The sequence below is a fragment of the Procambarus clarkii genome, chromosome 12, assembly GCF_040958095.1.
Source record: "Procambarus clarkii isolate CNS0578487 chromosome 12, FALCON_Pclarkii_2.0, whole genome shotgun sequence".
NCBI classification, from domain to species: domain Eukaryota; kingdom Metazoa; phylum Arthropoda; class Malacostraca; order Decapoda; family Cambaridae; genus Procambarus; species Procambarus clarkii.
Genome location: NC_091161.1, coordinates 49,115,811 through 49,133,567, shown reverse-complemented (window position 1 = coordinate 49,133,567; position 17,757 = coordinate 49,115,811). Strand labels below are relative to the sequence as shown.

The window sequence follows — 17,757 nt, the reverse complement described above, 5'->3', positions numbered from 1 at the left end:
GGTAAGTCATATTGCAGTACAAATAACAATAATAGCATGAGTTCTGGGAGATATTGTGAGAGCGCGTCAGCGATAGAACCACTCCCCACGAGAGACATACAGTCACTGAGGGCCTGAGCCACGTACCACCCTCTCTCTCACACAATACTGTTGCCAATGAGTGAGTTTATATTCATTTTATGCATAACATGTTATTTTCAACGCTATTACGAAAAATAAGACTTCTACAACGTAAGATACAATACCCCGCGGCGCACTCACGCCGCGAGGACCAGATTCACGAAAGTTGCAGCGGGAAATTTGACTCTACGTTATTTTTCAAGATATCATTAAACGGTTTGGACCACAGTGTTGCCAGAACGTTGTAGTATTTTTCGTAATTTTTCGTAAATATTCCATTTTTCTTCAGGTTTTCGGTTACCATGGCTCCTTAAGCTCTTTCAGTTTAGCATCATCATAGTACTGGTTGTGTCTGACCTGTTTACTAGTACTTCTTTTTGTTTGGCGTGACTCACTATTTTTGATGGCCTCATAGGTATTATTTATGAGGTCATCATAAAACTGTTGTACATTCTCAGGCCCATAATTGTTATACCAATGTTCTATGCTGTCTATAAAGAATTTTTCTTGCTCTTTCCTTACTGTTAGCCTGCGTCTACTCAGCTTAAATTCTTACTAATCATAACTCCCAGATCCCTTTCGCAATCTCAACACCATCTAGCTCGTATCTTGTAACTCTATCATCATTACCTAACCTCAGAACTTTACATTTATCAGCATTAAACTGCATCTGCCAATCCTTTGACCATTTCAAAACCCTATCTAGATCAACTTGAAGTGATAGTAAGTCTTCTTCCGAATTAATTTCCCTACCGATTTTCGTATCATCGGCAAATTTGCAAATGTTGCTACTCAAACCTGAATCTAAATCATTTATATATATATTAAACAACAGAGGTCCCAGGACCAACCCGTCCTCGACTCAAGTCCATTACATTCAGCGGTCAACCCCACAGACGCATTCATAAATTTTAACATGCTGTTCATTCAAAACGGGCTAACCATCCAGTGTGATGGGGAATTTTTAGCATCACGTAACTAGCTTTTTGACACTGTACTCCCCCTTCATGTAGTCTAGGGTAGCTGCACAAATGCAGATGTACCTAATGTATTAATAAAAAAAAGGAATACCTCCATACACCTATTCTTGTAATGGTAGTGCTTACATATTTGCACTTTAACATACACATCAAAAGTACACGCACACACACAGACCAGCACAACCCCACACATGCACAAAACCACCCACATACATTAAGCATTTTTACTTAATTTAAAATAGAAACGTTTAAAAACATTAGTTATACGTTTGCACCAAAGGTCCATGAATTGAGTGACTGAAATTAACGTATTTTATATGTTAAAAACGACTTTATATAAATACCTTATATAAATGTCACCTTTCTGCGACCAACGTCAAAAACATCAAAAAACACATTTAAGATGGTTTTCACATTTTTCATCCAGATGAAGACCCTAATCACAGCTACTCTCCAAGCACCAGGCGCTAAGATATTTAAATATTTTATTTGTACTTGAATAAAGGTACATATTATTCTTTGGGATGGTAAATAATGAGATGTAAATAATAGCATTCATTTATTACAACAGTGTTTATTAATACATAGTTCTTATAAGAACGAAACGTGAATACAGGTCTTCAAATACATACAAGAGTCCAAAGAAGGCTTCGTGTATAATTATATATATAATGATAACACAGGAAGCTTGAGGTTCATATCATGAGGCGGCAGTCAAGTGTGAGGTCAACTCATGAGAGGGCAGTGAGATATTAGTGAGGTTGCAGGTCAAATGGAGCACTGTCAGCTCCTACCACATCCTCAAAAAGGTATCTCATTTACTACGTCCACTGCGATATTTTTTTCCTTTGCGTTCACAACGATTCCAATCCCTTCCTCTCTCTCTATTTGATTCTCTTTCTCCACGATTTTTTCGGTGATGGGGACGATGGGCTGGAGATCCTCGTCGCTGACGTTGTTCTGATCTGCTGCGATGTCTCTTTCTCGACCTTTCCTTGCCTCTTTCATGATCTGTCTTCTGTGAGTGACTTCTGCGAAGCTTTTCTCTTTCTCTGTCACATGGAAGGCCTCGGTGTGGGGAGCTAGAGTGGCCTCTGCCATCCTGGTCGTCACAGAGTGTTGTTCGGGATGGCTCTACTGGATCATTTCTTGTTCTTGGTGGAGGAAAGATGTCCTCCTCATCACTTTCCCTCTCGTGGTTGTCCAAATCATCATTTAATACGGATACTCGACCTTTAAGCTCGTTGTTGGCTTCATGAATCGGTCTCTTTTGGATCCTCGGTAAAATTATATCACATGAACATTCATCTCTTAATAAACAATCAATATATTCATCCATGTGAGTAAACTGGAACTGGCCGGAACGGTCAATAACGCGTAGTTTCCTAAAGTCATTAAGGAGAGGTTCCAGGTACTTGTAACAATTCAGTGATCCACATACAAGTCTCAAGTAAAATGCCCCCAAAGCACGAGCATACTTAAAATCCTCTTGTGTGATGAATTCTATAATTATGTCAGTCTCAGGTTGGATCTGGAGCATCTTTAGCACGAGACATAGGAATGGCGTGGGTATGCTGTTGGCTCCGTGAACACCACCAATACACCTGAGGGCTATTGCTTTGTCGACTAGTAATTCCGCCGAGAGGGCAAAGCATTCTTCTTTCCAGTATCTAGAGTCGTATATCCTAGTTCTTATAATTTTCTCAACTAAATACTGGGGGTTTGTGCCGTGAGTGGCCCGGGCTTTCCCTGATCGTGCGGTTGGCCATGTCGCCTACTGATTACAGAGGCCATGTTCAGATTGATTGATGAGAGAGAGAGAGAGAGAAGATTAAGCCACCCAAAAGGTGGCACGGGCATGAATAGCCCGTAAGTGGTGGCCCTTTTGAGCCATTTCCAGTATCAATAGATGATACTGGAGATCTGTGGAGGTGCGACTGCACCCTGCGTGACGGGAGATGTCTCCCGGACCAAGTGGTGACCAGATGGTGTGCCATGTTTAGGATGGAGGCGTATTTATTAGTGTCCTAGAGAAGAGGGTAGGAGTCAGGTGTCAGTGAGGGATAGAAGACGGGTGGGGAGGAGCAAGATTATGAGAGCATATGAATATAAAAACAAAGATAACTGCAGAAGGCCTATTGGCCCGTACGAGGCAGCTCCTATTTATAACCACCCAATCCCACTCATAAACATGTCCAACCCGCGCTTGAAACAATCGAGGGACACCACCTCCACCACGTTATGCGGTAATTGGTTCCACAAATCAACAACCCTGTTACTGAACCAGTATTTACCCAAGTCTTTCCTAAATCTAAATTTATCCAATTTATACCCATTGTTTCGTGTTCTGTCTTGTGTTGATACTTTTAATACCCTATTATTATCCCGTTTGTTGTGTCCATCAATCCACTTGTAAACATAAGAACATAGAACAAAGGCAACTGCAGAAGGCCTATTGGCCCATACAACACAGCTTCTATTTATAACCACCCAATCCCACTCATATACATGTCCAACCCATGCTTGAAACAATCGAGAGACCCCACCTCCACAATGTTACGTGGCAATTGGTTCCACAAATCAACAACCCTGTTACTGAACCAGTATTTACCCAAGTCTTTCCTAAATACAGATTTTTAAAAGTTTCCCAAAAACGTATGCAACAAAATGAAGTGTATCATTATTTATAAAATCAATAAATCTACGTAGATAAGAATAATGACGTAAGTTTTTAGAGGCGTAAACTCTACATATAGTGTGCAAGTTTCATGTAAATTGAATAATAAATAAAGGCTGTGAAACCAGATCTAGTTGTAAAAGTTGGAGTTGCGTAGCGCGCGCGACAAGTTACTCTACTCGCGGTCACTCGTGACAATGCGTGATTTACGCATTTGCGGCCAGCTCGTACCTTCTATGGAGAGCTCGCATGCATCTAGCTTTCAATGCTTGTCTCTTGTTCGTTTGGTAAGTCATATTGCAGTACAAATAACAATAATAGCATGAGTTCTGGGAGATATTGTGAGAGCGCGTCAGCGATAGAACCACTCCCCACGAGAGACATACAGTCACTGAGGGCCTGAGCCACGTACCACCCTCTCTCTCACACAATACTGTTGCCAATGAGTGAGTTTATATTCATTTTATGCATAACATGTTATTTTCAACGCTATTACGAAAAATAAGACTTCTACAACGTAAGATACAATACCCCGCGGCGCACTCACGCCGCGAGGACCAGATTCACGAAAGTTGCAGCGGGAAATTTGACTCTACGTTATTTTTCAAGATATCATTAAACGGTTTGGACCACAGTGTTGCCAGAACGTTGTAGTATTTTTCGTAATTTTTCGTAAATATTCCATTTTTCTTCAGGTTTTCGGTTACCATGGCTCCTTAAGCTCTTTCAGTTTAGTATCATCATAGTACTGGTTGTGTCTGACCTGTTTACTAGTACTTCTTTTTGTTTGGCGTGACTCACTATTTTTGATGGCCTCATAGGTATTATTTATGAGGTCATCATAAAACTGTTGTACATTCTCAGGCCCATAATTGTTATACCAATGTTCTATGCTGTCTATAAAGAATTTTTCTTGCTCTTTCCTTACTGTTAGCCTGCGTCTACTCAGCTTAAATTCTTACTAATCATAACTCCCAGATCCCTTTCGCAATCTCAACACCATCTAGCTCGTATCTTGTAACTCTATCATCATTACCTAACCTCAGAACTTTACATTTATCAGCATTAAACTGAATCTGCCAATCCTTTGACCATTTCAAAACCCTATCTAGATCAACTTGAAGTGATAGTAAGTCTTCTTCCGAATTAATTTCCCTACCGATTTTCGTATCATCGGCAAATTTGCAAATGTTGCTACTCAAACCTGAATCTAAATCATTTATATATATATATTAAACAACAGAGGTCCCAGGACCAACCCGTCCTCGACTCAAGTCCATTACATTCAGCGGTCAACCCCACAGACGCATTCATAAATTTTAACATGCTGTTCATTAAAAACGGGCTAACCATCCAGTGTGATGGGGAATTTTTAGCATCACGTAACTAGCTTTTTGACACTGTACTCCCCCTTCATGTAGTCTAGGGTAGCTGCACAAATGCAGATGTACCTAATGTATTAATAAAAAAAAGGAATACCTCCATACACCTATTCTTGTAATGGTAGTGCTTACATATTTGCACTTTAACATACACATCAAAAGTACACGCACACACACAGACCAGCACAACCCCACACATGCACAAAACCACCCACATACATTAAGCATTTTTACTTAATTTAAAATAGAAACGTTTAAAAACATTAGTTATACGTTTGCACCAAAGGTCCATGAATTGAGTGACTGAAATTAACGTATTTTATATGTTAAAAACGACTTTATATAAATACCTTATATAAATGTCACCTTTCTGCGACCAACGTCAAAAACATCAAAAAACACATTTAAGATGGTTTTCACATTTTTCATCCAGATGAAGACCCTAATCACAGCTACTCTCCAAGCACCAGGCGCTAAGATATTTAAATATTTTATTTGTACTTGAATAAAGGTACATATTATTCTTTGGGATGGTAAATAATGAGATGTAAATAATAGCATTCATTTATTACAACAGTGTTTATTAATACATAGTTCTTATAAGACAGAAACGTGAATACAGGTCTTCAAATACATACAAGAGTCCAAAGAAGGCTTCGTGTATAATTATATATATAATGATAACACAGGAAGCTTGAGGTTCATATCATGAGGCGGCAGTCAAGTGTGAGGTCAACTCATGAGAGGGCAGTGAGATATTAGTGAGGTTGCAGGTCAAATGGAGCACTGTCAGCTCCTACCACATCCTCAAAAAGGTATCTCATTTACTACGTCCACTGCGATATTTTTTTTCCTTTGCGTTCACAACGATTCCAATCCCTTCCTCTCTCTCTATTTGATTCTCTTTCTCCACGATTTTTTCGGTGATGGGGACGATGGGCTGGAGATCCTCGTCGCTGACGTTGTTCTGATCTGCTGCGATGTCTCTTTCTCGACCTTTCCTTGCCTCTTTCATGATCTGTCTTCTGTGAGTGACTTCTGCGAAGCTTTTCTCTTTCTCTGTCACATGGAAGGCCTCGGTGTGGGGAGCTAGAGTGGCCTCTGCCATCCTGGTCGTCACAGAGTGTTGTTCGGGATGGCTCTACTGGATCATTTCTTGGTCTTGGTGGAGGAAAGATGTCCTCCTCATCACTTTCCCTCTCGTGGTTGTCCAAATCATCATTTAATACGGATACTCGACCTTTAAGCTCGTTGTTGGCTTCATGAATCGGTCTCTTTTGGATCCTCGGTAAAATTATATCACATGAACATTCATCTCTTAATAAACAATCAATATATTCATCCATGTGAGTAAACTGGAACTGGCCGGAACGGTCAATAACGCGTAGTTTCCTAAAGTCATTAAGGAGAGGTTCCAGGTACTTGTAACAATTCAGTGATCCACATACAAGTCTCAAGTAAAATGCCCCCAAAGCATGAGCATACTTAAAATCCTCTTGTGTGATGAATTCTATAATTATGTCAGTCTCAGGTTGGATCTGGAGCATCTTTAGCACGAGACATAGGAATGGCGTGGGTATGCTGTTGGCTCCGTGAACACCACCAATACACCTGAGGGCTATTGCTTTGTCGACTAGTAATTCCGCCGAGAGGGCAAAGCATTCTTCTTTCCAGTATCTAGAGTCGTATATCCTAGTTCTTATAATTTTCTCAACTAAATACTGGGGGTTTGTGCCGTGAGTGGCCCGGGCTTCCCTGATCGTGCGGTTGGCCATGTCGCCTACTGATTACAGAGGCCATGTTCAGATTGATTGATGAGAGAGAGAGAGAGAGAAGATTAAGCCACCCAAAAGGTGGCACGGGCATGAATAGCCCGTAAGTGGTGGCCCTTTTGAGCCATTTCCAGTATCAATAGATGATACTGGAGATCTGTGGAGGTGCGACTGCACCCTGCGTGACGGGAGATGTCTCCCGGACCAAGTGGTGACCAGATGGTGTGCCATGTTTAGGATGGAGGCGTATTTATTAGTGTCCTAGAGAAGAGGGTAGGAGTCAGGTGTCAGTGAGGGATAGAAGACGGGTGGGGAGGAGCAAGATTATGAGAGCATATGAATATAAAAACAAAGATAACTGCAGAAGGCCTATTGGCCCGTACGAGGCAGCTCCTATTTATAACCACCCAATCCCACTCATAAACATGTCCAACCCGCGCTTGAAACAATCGAGGGACACCACCTCCACCACGTTATGCGGTAATTGGTTCCACAAATCAACAACCCTGTTACTGAACCAGTATTTACCCAAGTCTTTCCTAAATCTAAATTTATCCAATTTATACCCATTGTTTCGTGTTCTGTCTTGTGTTGATACTTTTAATACCCTATTATTATCCCGTTTGTTGTGTCCATCAATCCACTTGTAAACATAAGAACATAGAACAAAGGCAACTGCAGAAGGCCTATTGGCCCATACAACACAGCTTCTATTTATAACCACCCAATCCCACTCATATACATGTCCAACCCATGCTTGAAACAATCGAGAGACCCCACCTCCACAATGTTACGTGGCAATTGGTTCCACAAATCAACAACCCTGTTACTGAACCAGTATTTACCCAAGTCTTTCCTAAATACAGATTTTTAAAAGTTTCCCAAAAACGTATGCAACAAAATGAAGTGTATCATTATTTATAAAATCAATAAATCTACGTAGATAAGAATAATGACGTAAGTTTTTAGAGGCGTAAACTCTACATATAGTGTGCAAGTTTCATGTAAATTGAATAATAAATAAAGGCTGTGAAACCAGATCTAGTTGTAAAAGTTGGAGTTGCGTAGCGCGCGCGACAAGTTACTCTACTCGCGGTCACTCGTGACAATGCGTGATTTACGCATTTGCGGCCAGCTCGTACCTTCTATGGAGAGCTCGCATGCATCTAGCTTTCAATGCTTGTCTCTTGTTCGTTTGGTAAGTCATATTGCAGTACAAATAACAATAATAGCATGAGTTCTGGGAGATATTGTGAGAGCGCGTCAGCGATAGAACCACTCCCCACGAGAGACATACAGTCACTGAGGGCCTGAGCCACGTACCACCCTCTCTCTCACACAATACTGTTGCCAATGAGTGAGTTTATATTCATTTTATGCATAACATGTTATTTTCAACGCTATTACGAAAAATAAGACTTCTACAACGTAAGATACAATACCCCGCGGCGCACTCACGCCGCGAGGACCAGATTCACGAAAGTTGCAGCGGGAAATTTGACTCTACGTTATTTTTCAAGATATCATTAAACGGTTTGGACCACAGTGTTGCCAGAACGTTGTAGTATTTTTCGTAATTTTTCGTAAATATTCCATTTTTCTTCAGGTTTTCGGTTACCATGGCTCCTTAAGCTCTTTCAGTTTAGCATCATCATAGTACTGGTTGTGTCTGACCTGTTTACTAGTACTTCTTTTTGTTTGGCGTGACTCACTATTTTTGATGGCCTCATAGGTATTATTTATGAGGTCATCATAAAACTGTTGTACATTCTCAGGCCCATAATTGTTATACCAATGTTCTATGCTGTCTATAAAGAATTTTTCTTGCTCTTTCCTTACTGTTAGCCTGCGTCTACTCAGCTTAAATTCTTACTAATCATAACTCCCAGATCCCTTTCGCAATCTCAACACCATCTAGCTCGTATCTTGTAACTCTATCATCATTACCTAACCTCAGAACTTTACATTTATCAGCATTAAACTGCATCTGCCAATCCTTTGACCATTTCAAAACCCTATCTAGATCAACTTGAAGTGATAGTAAGTCTTCTTCCGAATTAATTTCCCTACCGATTTTCGTATCATCGGCAAATTTGCAAATGTTGCTACTCAAACCTGAATCTAAATCATTTATATATATATTAAACAACAGAGGTCCCAGGACCAACCCGTCCTCGACTCAAGTCCATTACATTCAGCGGTCAACCCCACAGACGCATTCATAAATTTTAACATGCTGTTCATTCAAAACGGGCTAACCATCCAGTGTGATGGGGAATTTTTAGCATCACGTAACTAGCTTTTTGACACTGTACTCCCCCTTCATGTAGTCTAGGGTAGCTGCACAAATGCAGATGTACCTAATGTATTAATAAAAAAAAGGAATACCTCCATACACCTATTCTTGTAATGGTAGTGCTTACATATTTGCACTTTAACATACACATCAAAAGTACACGCACACACACAGACCAGCACAACCCCACACATGCACAAAACCACCCACATACATTAAGCATTTTTACTTAATTTAAAATAGAAACGTTTAAAAACATTAGTTATACGTTTGCACCAAAGGTCCATGAATTGAGTGACTGAAATTAACGTATTTTATATGTTAAAAACGACTTTATATAAATACCTTATATAAATGTCACCTTTCTGCGACCAACGTCAAAAACATCAAAAAACACATTTAAGATGGTTTTCACATTTTTCATCCAGATGAAGACCCTAATCACAGCTACTCTCCAAGCACCAGGCGCTAAGATATTTAAATATTTTATTTGTACTTGAATAAAGGTACATATTATTCTTTGGGATGGTAAATAATGAGATGTAAATAATAGCATTCATTTATTACAACAGTGTTTATTAATACATAGTTCTTATAAGACAGAAACGTGAATACAGGTCTTCAAATACATACAAGAGTCCAAAGAAGGCTTCGTGTATAATTATATATATAATGATAACACAGGAAGCTTGAGGTTCATATCATGAGGCGGCAGTCAAGTGTGAGGTCAACTCATGAGAGGGCAGTGAGATATTAGTGAGGTTGCAGGTCAAATGGAGCACTGTCAGCTCCTACCACATCCTCAAAAAGGTATCTCATTTACTACGTCCACTGCGATATTGTTTTTCCTTTGCGTTCACAACGATTCCAATCCCTTCCTCTCTCTCTATTTGATTCTCTTTCTCCACGATTTTTTCGGTGATGGGGACGATGGGCTGGAGATCCTCGTCGCTGACGTTGTTCTGATCTGCTGCGATGTCTCTTTCTCGACCTTTCCTTGCCTCTTTCATGATCTGTCTTCTGTGAGTGACTTCTGCGAAGCTTTTCTCTTTCTCTGTCACATGGAAGGCCTCGGTGTGGGGAGCTAGAGTGGCCTCTGCCATCCTGGTCGTCACAGAGTGTTGTTCGGGATGGCTCTACTGGATCATTTCTTGGTCTTGGTGGAGGAAAGATGTCCTCCTCATCACTTTCCCTCTCGTGGTTGTCCAAATCATCATTTAATACGGATACTCGACCTTTAAGCTCGTTGTTGGCTTCATGAATCGGTCTCTTTTGGATCCTCGGTAAAATTATATCACATGAACATTCATCTGTTAATAAACAATCAATATATTCATCCATGTGAGTAAACTGGAACTGGCCGGAACGGTCAATAACGCGTAGTTTCCTAAAGTCATTAAGGAGAGGTTCCAGGTACTTGTAACAATTCAGTGATCCACATACAAGTCTCAAGTAAAATGCCCCCAAAGCATGAGCATACTTAAAATCCTCTTGTGTGATGAATTCTATAATTATGTCAGTCTCAGGTTGGATCTGGAGCATCTTTAGCACGAGACATAGGAATGGCGTGGGTATGCTGTTGGCTCCGTGAACACCACCAATACACCTGAGGGCTATTGCTTTGTCGACTAGTAATTCCGCCGAGAGGGCAAAGCATTCTTCTTTCCAGTATCTAGAGTCGTATATCCTAGTTCTTATAATTTTCTCAACTAAATACTGGGGGTTTGTGCCGTGAGTGGCCCGGGCTTCCCTGATCGTGCGGTTGGCCATGTCGCCTACTGATTACAGAGGCCATGTTCAGATTGATTGATGAGAGAGAGAGAGAGAGAAGATTAAGCCACTCAAAAGGTGGCACGGGCATGAATAGCCCGTAAGTGGTGGCCCTTTTGAGCCATTTCCAGTATCAATAGATGATACTGGAGATCTGTGGAGGTGCGACTGCACCCTGCGTGACGGGAGATGTCTCCCGGACCAAGTGGTGACCAGATGGTGTGCCATGTTTAGGATGGAGGCGTATTTATTAGTGTCCTAGAGAAGAGGGTAGGAGTCAGGTGTCAGTGAGGGATAGAAGACGGGTGGGGAGGAGCAAGATTATGAGAGCATATGAATATAAAAACGAAGATAACTGCAGAAGGCCTATTGGCCCGTACGAGGCAGCTCCTATTTATATCCACCCAATCCCACTCATAAACATGTCCAACCCGCGCTTAAAACAATCGAGGGACACCACCTCCACCACGTTATGCGGTAATTGGTTCCACAAATCAACAACCCTGTTACTGAACCAGTATTTACCCAAGTCTTTCCTAAATCTAAATTTATCCAATTTATACCCATTGTTTCGTGTTCTGTCTTGTGTTGATACTTTTAATACCCCATTATTATCCCGTTTGTTGTGTCCATCAATCCACTTGTAAACATAAGAACATAGAACAAAGGCAACTGCAGAAGGCCTATTGGCCCATACGAGACAGCTCCTATTTATAACCACCCAATCCCACTCATATACATGTCCAACCCATGCTTGAAACAATCGAGAGACCCCACCTCCACAATGTTACGTGGCAATTGGTTCCACAAATCAACAACCCTGTTACTGAACCAGTATTTACCCAAGTCTTTCCTAAATACAGATTTTTAAAAGTTTCCCAAAAACGTATGCAACAAAATGAAGTGTATCATTATTTATAAAATCAATAAATCTACGTAGATAAGAATAATGACGTAAGTTTTTAGAGGCGTAAACTCTACATATAGTGTGCAAGTTTCATGTAAATTGAATAATAAATAAAGGCTGTGAAACCAGATCTAGTTGTAAAAGTTGCAGTTGCGTAGCGCGCGCGACAAGTTACTCTACTCGCGGTCACTCGTGACAATGCGTGATTTACGCATTTGCGGCCAGCTCGTACCTTCTATGGAGAGCTCGCATGCATCTAGCTTTCAATGCTTGTCTCTTGTTCGTTTGGTAAGTCATATTGCAGTACAAATAACAATAATAGCATGAGTTCTGGGAGATATTGTGAAGGCGCGTCAGCGATAGAACCACTCCCCACGAGAGACATACAGTCACTGAGGGCCTGAGCCACGTACCACCCTCTCTCTCTCACACAATACTGTTGCCAATGAGTGAGTTTATATTCATTTTATGCATAACATGTTATTTTCAACGCTATTACGAAAAATAAGACTTCTACAACGTAAGATACAATACCCCGCGGCGCACTCACGCCGCGAGGACCAGATTCACGAAAGTTGCAGCGGGAAATTTGACTCTACGTTATTTTTCAAGATATCAGCTATATAAGGTGCCAGCTATAGTGCCATCATCCAAAAACCAGATGTTGAACTCGCTGGACAAGCTTTCGGTGATTTCTTTTAAGACTAAGCAGAAAAGAAGGGGAGCAAGAGGATCACCTTGCTGAACACCTTCACATGATCTGATTTCATGTTCACCAAAGAGCAGTTTTGACTCGCCACTGTAGCACGATAGTATGAACGGGTAGAGGGGCCGGAAATGGCGATGTACGGCACAAAGTACAGCATCTCTTCTGACCATGTTGAAGGCATTCTTAAAGTCCAGTTTGAGCAAGGCCTTTTCATCAGAAATGTTGGTGATGTATGCTCGTGCTGCATGGGCAGCCGCTTCACAGCCTTGGGGGAATCCAAATCCTAGCTGGATTGGTTTCAGCAATTCAGCCTGCTTGCTGGCTGATTACCCTCGTAGCAGCCTTGGCAATCAGGCGTCGGAGAGTGTTGCCAACAGCGATTGGCCTGATTCCTTCGTCCTTCTTTTTGAGAGCACAGAGGGAGGCACCAAAAAAGAGAGGCCTGATGACCTCAGGTATATCACCAGCCAGGCACATATTGACGAACCTTGTGAGTTCCATAAGAAGATCTTGTGCAGCATCACCAACCGCAGGATTTAACATTTGCTTGATGTGTTGAGGTTTTAACCTTGTAAAGCCGCCTGCTGACCCAGGTGGAAAAGAAAGGGCTGCTTTGTAGACCTCAGATTCACCAACGATTAATGGGACTGAAATGGTGTCGGCTGATGGCGGAACGATGTTGTCGCCTTGAGGGGCTCTGGGTGGGTGCTTGCTTTGCAACTAGGGCCCGTGCTGTGGCTGAGTTTTGAGGAGCAATTTTCTCGTCACTAGTGAGGACTCTAATAGCACTTGCGGTATTTCCCTCTTCAATTTTCTTGGTGATTTGTGCTCTGATTTTGTACGTTTCCGGTATGTTGTTGTTACCATTTCTGCGGTGGATGTGTTTTGCTCGGAGAGGCAGGCGAACTAGGTTGTCCCCCCTTGGGTATTCATTTATCGCCCTCAGGACCGAGGAAGCAAGTGATTTTTCCCTCCTTGGAGGGACGGTGAGGCATACATTGCCAAACAGAAGGACATTATACCATGCTTGAATGTTTTCCGGGGCATCATTGACCTTTTTCAGAAGATTACAGAGTTTGGCTGCTGCATTTGGGATGTGTGGTAATGTTCTAGCAGACGTCGCTATGATCGCTTGGGTGAGGTTTTCAGATGAGATTAAGTTAATGGGAGTCTCTTCTCTAACTGTCAATGGCAGCTGGCCATTGCTTCCCTTTGGAAGCAGGTGGGAACCACTGCATCTTACCTCGTTGGCGGTGTGAAAGCGGATAACACCACCGTTGGAGTTTATGGCGGTGTTTTTGTTGCATACTCGGTAAAAACCTCTTTTAGGAGCAGTTGTTGGCACCTCAAGGCTTGTGGAGTCCTGCCCGACCGCTGGGACCCCTTCCATTTCAACTCGGTTGGGAGAGTTAAACTGTGCTTGTTCTATAGAGGGGGGCAAACGCGCTGGGTCATGGCCAAGCAACTGCCAGCAACTGGGTGTGGAGGCATCAACTGGGTGTGGAGCCAGCAACTGGGTGTGGAAAAAGCACCTGGGTGTGGAGCCAGCACCTGGGTGTGGAGCCAGCAACTGGGTGTGGAGGCCGTGGCTGGGTGTGGAGGCATCAACTGGGTGTGGAGCCAGCAACTGGGTGTGGAGGCCGCGGCTGGGTGTGGAGGCATCAACTGGGTATGGAGGCATCAACTGGGTGTGGGGGCATCAGCTGGGTGTGGAGGCATCAACTGGGTGTGGGGGCATAAACTGGGTGTGGAGGCATCAACTGGGTGTGGAGCCAGCAACTAGGTGTGGGGGCCGCGGCTGGGTGTGGAGCCATCAACTGGGTGTGGAGGCATCAACTGGGTGTGGAGGCATCAACTGGGTGTGGAGGCATCAACTGGGTGTGGAGGCATCAACTGGGTGTGGAGGCCGCGGCTGGGTGTGGAGGCATCAACTGGGTATGGAGGCATCAACTGGGTGTGGGGGCATCTGCTGGGTGTGGAGGCATCAACTGGGTGTGGGGGCATCAATTGGGTATTGAGGCATCAACTGGGTGTGAGGGCATCAGCTGGGTGTGGAGGCATCAACTGGGTGAGGGGGCATCAACTGGGTGTGGAGGCATCAACTGGGTGTGGGGGCATCAACTGGGTATGGAGGCATCAACTGGGTGTGGGGGCATCAGCTGGGTGTGGGGGCATCAACTGGGTATGGAGGCATCAACTGGGTGTGGGGGCATCAGCTGGGTGTGGAGGCATCAACTGGGTGTGGGGGCATCAACTGGGTGTGGGGGCATCAACTGGGTGTGGAGGCATCAACTGGGTGTGGGGGCATCAACTGGGTATGGAGGCATCAACTGGGTGTGGGGGCATCAGCTGGGTGTGGGGGCATTAATTAATGGATTACCAGAGAAAAGGGACGCCGTGTGTGTTGCGTTTGGTGATGTCTCGTGGTGTTTTGATGCGCTCTGGCGCAAGGCATATGCCTGTGGTGGTAATGGCGTTGGGGACGCCGTGTGTGTTGTGTTGAGGGCGTTGGGGACGCCGTGTGTTGTGTTGAGGGCGTTGGGGACGCCGGGTGTTGTGTTGAGGGCGTTGGGGACGCCGGGTGTTGTGTTGATGGCGTTGGGGACGCCGTGTGTTGTGTTGATGGCGTTGGGGACGCCGTGTGTGTTTTGTTGATGGCGTTGGGGACGCCGTGTGTTGTGTTGAGGGCGTTGGGGACGCCGGGTGTTGTGTTGTTGGCGTTGGGGACGCCGTGTTGTGTTGAGGGCGTTGGGGACGCCGTGTGTTGTGTTGAGGGCGTTGGGGACGCCGTGTGTTGTGTTGAGGGCGTTGGGGACGCCGTGTGTTGTGTTGAGGGCGTTGGGGACGCCGGGTGTTGTGTTGATGGCGTTGGGGACGCCGTGTGTTGTGTTGATGGCGTTGGGGACGCCGTGTGTTGTGCTGAGGGCGTTGGGGACGCCGTGTATTGTGTTGAGGGCATTGGGGACGCAATTGGGTGGTGTAGTGTGGTAGCGTTTGGACGCCTGGTATGGAGTGTGGTGTTGTGGAGTACATAGCGGCACAGGAGGCCAGGTGGTGGTGGGTACGGTGAGTATCGGTGTAATGAGGTCAGGTGCGTCAGGACGCAGAGCCTGGCTGTTGAGAGACGTGGTGTTATAATGAGGTCATCAGTGGTTGGGTTGACCAGAGGTGATGGTGTGTCGGAGTGGGTAAGTATTATGGATAAGATTATAATGTAGAATTTCAAAATTTCAGGTGTTGGTGGTTACAGTGAGCGAGCCAAGTAGATATACTAATTTCTCATTAATTAAGTTGTTACAGGAATCTCGCTAGAAGCGAGCCAGTGGCAGTATGATGCTTTAGTGACATTAGTTGTGAAATTATTTTAATGAGGTATTTATTGTGATAATGTATGTGTATGTATATACTATATATTACCTCATCGGCACCATTACTGAGTGTTAGGCTTGAGAAGGTCCCCCGGGATCATGTCACAGAGTTTCAGGTAGAGTAGAAGGGAAGCCATGAGGCTACACTCAGTTATTCTAGAAAAAAAAGGGGGAGGAAGTGAAGCCAGCGTGACGTTATAGGCGAAATTCGCCCCCTGACATCAAAGCAGGGATAAGGGCCAGCTGCAATGGCTTTGCAGCTGCGTTCAGGCTATATACGGGGAGAGAGTAAGGAGCCGAGGGGGTTATGTAATAATGGGATTGAGCCAGGGGGCTCCGAGGGAATATTTTGCAGGTACAGCGGTCGGGAAGGTGTGAATACAGGTGGACACACTCTGGGCAGATGGGCCTAGAGTAATGTGCTACAGCTGTGGTGAGCACAGCAAGGAAGGATGACCAGAGAGCTGTGAGGTATCTACAGCGTTCTGGGGTTGGTGCCCTGAAACGAGACGTCAGCACAGACCCGAGGGAACATGACCCTGGGGTAGGAATCTCCGTTGCTCTGGAGGTCAGGATCACGTTAGCTCAGAGCAACGATGGGACATTGACAACATTCATCAGGCTGGACAGCCTGGGTTTTGTCTGGGTCATGGAGGATCTATGACCTAGCAACCATGGGACACGAAGACAAGAGAGGTGATGCTGCCAATTGTGGAGGAGGCCAGTGAAACATTGTGTGATCATTGTAAGCCTTATGTCAACAGTACAGGGCAAGATGTTAAATTATAATTAACTTATTACTAAGGATGAAGAACCTTAGATATATATGTGTTGTGTATATATTAATGACTAGTGTCATTTCTGTTTAAGTGCCAGCATTCTGGTCAATGTAATTTTATGGTTATGTTTGTATGTAATTATATGTCAGCAGTTTAGGTATATGTGCATTGTTGGAGATGGGAAAAATTATTACAGACTATTTTACTTGTGCTATGATGTGAATATAATGAATATGTTGGAGAAGTGTTGTGAGTCATGTCGGGCAAAATTTTAATTTATTTCATTGTGTGTATGATGAACTTATTGGATGATTTTTTAGTTGTACACATATGGTGGGTGCATCCTCCAGGTCCTTGCATTAATGGAACCATTGCAATGATGCATATGGGGACATATGTGTGTTTAAGGAGGGGAGTGGTGTTGTAATCCACAAGTTAGTAGGAATTATTAGCTAGAGGATCATTACTACAACACTTAACGAATGATGATTGAAAGTACATGCAAGTAGACAGACTATGGATCACATATCTAAGAAAGGTCAATGGATTAAGGCCGAAGCTGTTTAGCCAAATTAATAATTCCTGGAAAGAGGAATTATTCTTCGTCAGGCTTCTAGGAACAAGGTTACCGCTCTAGGGATAAGGTTAATCGGATTATACCTTCCTTGAGAGGCGTGGTGAAATGATTGAGGCCATGACCCCTCACAGTGTTCAAGAGAGAACTGGATAAGCACCTCCAAAGGATACCTGATCAACCAGGCTGTGACTCATACGTCAGGCTGCGAGCAGCCGCGTCTAACAGCCTGGTTGATCAGTCCAGCAACCAGGAGGCCTGGTCGACGACCGGGCAGCGGGGACACTAAGCCCCGGAAGCACCTCAAGGTAGCCTCAAGGTAGGTATGGCTGACTGGAGTCAGTCTGATTGTGGAGGGTGAACTATCAAGTCCTTTGGATCCCCGTTTGCGGCAGCAGCGAAGTGTAGCAGACAGCTATGCGA

General features: G+C 43.8%; 3 pseudogenes; all 3 read right to left on the bottom strand.

The window, feature by feature from the left end:
- Positions 1 to 1,914: 1,914 nt before the first annotated feature.
- Positions 1,915 to 2,640, bottom strand: LOC138364076 (pre-mRNA-splicing factor 38A pseudogene; annotated as a pseudogene).
- A 3,346-nt stretch (positions 2,641 to 5,986) lies between these two features.
- Positions 5,987 to 6,934, bottom strand: LOC123748632 (pre-mRNA-splicing factor 38A pseudogene; annotated as a pseudogene).
- A 3,115-nt stretch (positions 6,935 to 10,049) lies between these two features.
- On the bottom strand, positions 10,050 to 10,997 carry LOC123748631 (pre-mRNA-splicing factor 38A pseudogene; annotated as a pseudogene).
- Positions 10,998 to 17,757: the final 6,760 nt, after the last annotated feature.